This window comes from Mytilus californianus, unplaced genomic scaffold (assembly GCF_021869535.1).
Source record: "Mytilus californianus isolate M0D057914Y unplaced genomic scaffold, xbMytCali1.0.p SCAF_3, whole genome shotgun sequence".
NCBI lineage: Eukaryota > Metazoa > Mollusca > Bivalvia > Mytilida > Mytilidae > Mytilus > Mytilus californianus.
This window is the reverse complement of record NW_026262679.1, coordinates 75436481-75442480: the sequence shown is the minus strand read 5'-3', so window position 1 is coordinate 75442480 and position 6000 is coordinate 75436481. Positions and strand designations below refer to the sequence as shown.

The window sequence follows — 6000 nt, the reverse complement described above, 5'->3', positions numbered from 1 at the left end:
TTGTTTAAGGTCGTACGTTGGTCTATATTTGTTTACATCCGGGCAATTTCGTCTATGGTTGATTGTTGTCTCATTTGCGACCGTACCAGACCTCCTCATGTTGATTTTAAACAGGAAATAAAAAAATCCAATATGTAAATTCAATAATAATAAAAAAATAACCGAGTCAACCGAGGTTTTGTTTACTGCTTTAACAATTGCAAAGAAAATAGAAAATATGCAGGTATCAACTCATTTTATTTAGAAATAAGATATCCAGAAAACATACTGGAGTTTGTTCCTGATTCACTGTACACAACTTCTGATCGAGAATTACCATGTCGGATATACAGTCGGTCTCCTTTCTCAAGATCTAACACCATGTTAAGAGTAGCTGAATTGAAGTTGGCAAGATTAGGGTACAGACCTACAGTTTTCTGCTCATTTTTCCAGAGATGAACGCGAAGTGTTTTCCCAGAAGCAGTCATAACTGTACATGAAATATGGTAAAGTCCACCTATGGGCACAGTAAACACCCCAGTGTGAGGGCTGTATCCATTCCTCACATTAGTCCATATTTGATCAAATATAACGTTTCTATTGTAGCCCAAGGTCTGTGATTTACTAAGTGAGGCTGAAAACGCTGGTGTATCGCCATCATAACCTAAAAATTAACATTATCGTTAATAAATTTGAATTCAAGCAAATATCCCTAAACATGCATTTCTATAACATCAATTAACACGACAATGGAATTGACACAATTCATTGATAAAAGATTGAATATACATTAAAAAGGAAAGTAAATATCGTGATCTGGAGGATAATATACAAACATTACAAATAAAATACACTGAGTCAGATGCGCCAAAATCCTGAGCGATACAAACTCCGTAAATAGTGGTAGTCATATCAGGTTGTCCATGTCCTTATTTGTCATAGAAAAGGTTAAGGGTGTTAGTAGGGTATTGAAGTATGTTTTGGTGTCTTAAAGAAAGACAGTATTCAACTTTTATGCACGCGGAACGAATAAGAGCTTCACATATTGTATAGACACATGTCTAGTGTATGTTTTCCCGCACAAAGTATCGTCTGGTCATATTTGTCGTTGGTTAACTTCCTCATAAGTGTATTACCACATCCGCTTTTTAATTGTAACTAACACTAAATAAGTGAACAACTGCGGGTGATGCATGTTTATTACTCACCCCCCACCCAAAAAAAAAAAAATAATTATCACAGGTGTCATACAGTATTTTTTTCGAACCTCCATTGGGCTACCTCTGTGGTATCTTTTTTTTTGTGCTTTTCTAGAGTGCGGTTGGTCGTTGACTACATTCCCCGCGTGGTCAAACCAAATACTTGAAAAAAATATATTTACAGTTATTTTTGCTAAGCCCGCTGCATTTAGGAGTAAAAACAAAACCTGCATGGTCGTCTCGGACTAAGAACATTGTTTATGGGTAGAGTAAACTACGCGTTATACAATCAATCATCCTGTTATACAATTCGCACCTATCTTGTTATTTTTTGCAAGTAAAACAATTTGGTATTAAGTAGCATTCGATAATGTCATATAAGGTATTTTTAGATTTGAAAAAAAAAAATATTTATAATTTTTTTTTTTAGTCCTTTTAACTTGTGTTAACGTTTTAGGTGTAATACCACCAAATCATAGTACGTCACATCCGGTTGCATACGAAAATAGGTCGAAAAAAAATATTCCCTTGAATTTGACAGTTGTAGGTAATTGATCCTACATTTCATTGCAGTAAAACATTTCTGGGTCATAAACATATATCTTGGGTATTTCAAAGCACCATTATTTTTTTATTTGGGGTTTCTATAGAATATTTTGGAAACTTGAGGTTACATGGTTACTAAAGCTTGTATACAGGTTAAAAAAGGGGGAAAATTTGATTGGTTAACTTCCAGTGATGGTTATTTTCTTATATGCAATGAAATGTTATGTGAAATTTTTTCTATAGTACTGGACAGGATCAAACTTTACTCATGCCAAGTATTTCTTTATTTGAAACAAAGATAAATTCTGCACAATTTTTTGAAAAGTGCAAATTTAACAAAGACTAATAGGGGAAAATCAATGGTGGTATTACACCTAATATAGGAAGCTGTACATGCACCTTTGACCTTGTGAGTACTCTCATGTGTTAAAATTTCTTGCTATTTAAGTGAAATATTACTAATAATGAAATATTCTGAGTGGATTGAGTCTCCAAAACACATTTTATGAGAAAATTTCCTTGAAATAGGACTTTACCATGAATATTAGTTGACAGAATAAGCCATACTTAGAGTTTTGGGGAGCTTTTTCTCCTTTTTTCTTATATTCTGCTATACTAGAAATTTTTTCCTAAGAAATACTTTAATAAATATATAGTTTGAAGTAAATGAAATTATTTTTAAAGCAGTAACCACAAATTATTCACCAAAAGAGAAGCTTTTTATGTCCCTCTCTGGAACGCGGCGTAAATTTAAGTTTTACGTAAGGACTTATTGAAACCTCCTTGGAGACAGTAAACTTTTATACGGATAGTTCATTCAGCTTGAATACTTCAATTAATCATTTATTATAACATTTCTATCATAAATGAGTGAAAGTTACCCCAAAATTTTTATTTATTGGCCTATAAAGTAGAAATTTTGAGGAAATGAGAGGTATAAATGGACCAAAAGAGACCTTATAAGGAAGACAAAGAGGTCCATTGGTAGTATTTATCATCCTAAAGTCATCTTTTGTATCATATTCAACTGTTTGTAGGCAGATGAGATAAATATTTGATCATTTATTGGTCCACACTATATTCTATCATGATGCGGCTTGGTTTGGATTTTTCGAAGAAATTTTACTCGAATCGCTGCAGATGTCGTCTTACATTATACTAGATTTTTCTCAAACTATTGAACTGATTATGACAAAACTTGACAGGAATGCTTGAAATAACCAGTATAACAAAGGAAAAAAGTCACATTCAGTTTATTTAACAAAAAAGTCTTCTTTAAATATAGGAAGCTGTACATGCACCTTTGACCTTGTGAGTACTCTCATGTGTTAAAATTTCTTGCTATTTAAGTGAAATATTACTAATAATGAAATATTCTGAGTGGATTGAGTCTCCAAAACACATTTTATGAGAAAATTTCCTTGAAATAGGACTTTACCATGAATATTAGTTGACAGAATAAGCCATACTTAGAGTTTTGGGGAGCTTTTTCTCCTTTTTTCTTATATTCTGCTATACTAGAAATTTTTTCCTAAGAAATACTTTAATAAATATATAGTTTGAAGTAAATGAAATTATTTTTAAAGCAGTAACCACAAATTATTCACCAAAAGAGAAGCTTTTTATGTCCCTCTCTGGAACGCGGCGTAAATTTAAGTTTTACGTAAGGACTTATTGAAACCTCCTTGGAGACAGTAAACTTTTATACGGATAGTTCATTCAGCTTGAATACTTCAATTAATCATTTATTATAACATTTCTATCATAAATGAGTGAAAGTTACCCCAAAATTTTTATTTATTGGCCTATAAAGTAGAAATTTTGAGGAAATGAGAGGTATAAATGGACCAAAAGAGACCTTATAAGGAAGACAAAGAGGTCCATTGGTAGTATTTATCATCCTAAAGTCATCTTTTGTATCATATTCAACTGTTTGTAGGCAGATGAGATAAATATTTGATCATTTATTGGTCCACACTATATTCTATCATGATGCGGCTTGGTTTGGATTTTTCGAAGAAATTTTACTCGAATCGCTGCAGATGTCGTCTTACATTATACTAGATTTTTCTCAAACTATTGAACTGATTATGACAAAACTTGACAGGAATGCTTGAAATAACCAGTATAACAAAGGAAAAAAGTCACATTCAGTTTATTTAACAAAAAAGTCTTCTTTAAATATAGGAAGCTGTACATGCACCTTTGACCTTGTGAGTACTCTCATGTGTTAAAATTTCTTGCTATTTAAGTGAAATATTACTAATAATGAAATATTCTGAGTGGATTGAGTCTCCAAAACACATTTTATGAGAAAATTTCCTTGAAATAGGACTTTACCATGAATATTAGTTGACAGAATAAGCCATACTTAGAGTTTTGGGGAGCTTTTTCTCCTTTTTTCTTATATTCTGCTATACTAGAAATTTTTTCCTAAGAAATACTTTAATAAATATATAGTTTGAAGTAAATGAAATTATTTTTAAAGCAGTAACCACAAATTATTCACCAAAAGAGAAGCTTTTTATGTCCCTCTCTGGAACGCGGCGTAAATTTAAGTTTTACGTAAGGACTTATTGAAACCTCCTTGGAGACAGTAAACTTTTATACGGATAGTTCATTCAGCTTGAATACTTCAATTAATCATTTATTATAACATTTCTATCATAAATGAGTGAAAGTTACCCCAAAATTTTTATTTATTGGCCTATAAAGTAGAAATTTTGAGGAAATGAGAGGTATAAATGGACCAAAAGAGACCTTATAAGGAAGACAAAGAGGTCCATTGGTAGTATTTATCATCCTAAAGTCATCTTTTGTATCATATTCAACTGTTTGTAGGCAGATGAGATAAATATTTGATCATTTATTGGTCCACACTATATTCTATCATGATGCGGCTTGGTTTGGATTTTTCGAAGAAATTTTACTCGAATCGCTGCAGATGTCGTCTTACATTATACTAGATTTTTCTCAAACTATTGAACTGATTATGACAAAACTTGACAGGAATGCTTGAAATAACCAGTATAACAAAGGAAAAAAGTCACATTCAGTTTATTTAACAAAAAAGTCTTCTTTAAATATAGGAAGCTGTACATGCACCTTTGACCTTGTGAGTACTCTCATGTGTTAAAATTTCTTGCTATTTAAGTGAAATATTACTAATAATGAAATATTCTGAGTGGATTGAGTCTCCAAAACACATTTTATGAGAAAATTTCCTTGAAATAGGACTTTACCATGAATATTAGTTGACAGAATAAGCCATACTTAGAGTTTTGGGGAGCTTTTTCTCCTTTTTTCTTATATTCTGCTATACTAGAAATTTTTTCCTAAGAAATACTTTAATAAATATATAGTTTGAAGTAAATGAAATTATTTTTAAAGCAGTAACCACAAATTATTCACCAAAAGAGAAGCTTTTTATGTCCCTCTCTGGAACGCGGCGTAAATTTAAGTTTTACGTAAGGACTTATTGAAACCTCCTTGGAGACAGTAAACTTTTATACGGATAGTTCATTCAGCTTGAATACTTCAATTAATCATTTATTATAACATTTCTATCATAAATGAGTGAAAGTTACCCCAAAATTTTTATTTATTGGCCTATAAAGTAGAAATTTTGAGGAAATGAGAGGTATAAATGGACCAAAAGAGACCTTATAAGGAAGACAAAGAGGTCCATTGGTAGTATTTATCATCCTAAAGTCATCTTTTGTATCATATTCAACTGTTTGTAGGCAGATGAGATAAATATTTGATCATTTATTGGTCCACACTATATTCTATCATGATGCGGCTTGGTTTGGATTTTTCGAAGAAATTTTACTCGAATCGCTGCAGATGTCGTCTTACATTATACTAGATTTTTCTCAAACTATTGAACTGATTATGACAAAACTTGACAGGAATGCTTGAAATAACCAGTATAACAAAGGAAAAAAGTCACATTCAGTTTATTTAACAAAAAAGTCTTCTTTAAATATAGGAAGCTGTACATGCACCTTTGACCTTGTGAGTACTCTCATGTGTTAAAATTTCTTGCTATTTAAGTGAAATATTACTAATAATGAAATATTCTGAGTGGATTGAGTCTCCAAAACACATTTTATGAGAAAATTTCCTTGAAATAGGACTTTACCATGAATATTAGTTGACAGAATAAGCCATACTTAGAGTTTTGGGGAGCTTTTTCTCCTTTTTTCTTATATTCTGCTATACTAGAAATTTTTTCCTAAGAAATACTTTAATAAATATATAGTTTGAAGTAAAT

The 6000-nt window shown here is 31.4% G+C and overlaps 1 long non-coding RNA gene across 1 annotated transcript in view; it reads right to left on the bottom strand.

The window, feature by feature from the left end:
- Positions 1-218: 218 nt before the first annotated feature.
- The window catches only part of LOC127733273 (uncharacterized), a 39770-nt gene continuing 33988 nt past the window's right edge, over positions 219-6000 (bottom strand). The window contains exon 3 of the long non-coding RNA XR_007997056.1: positions 219-643. This is a non-coding gene — a long non-coding RNA (uncharacterized LOC127733273). The remainder of the gene's footprint in view (positions 644-6000) is intronic.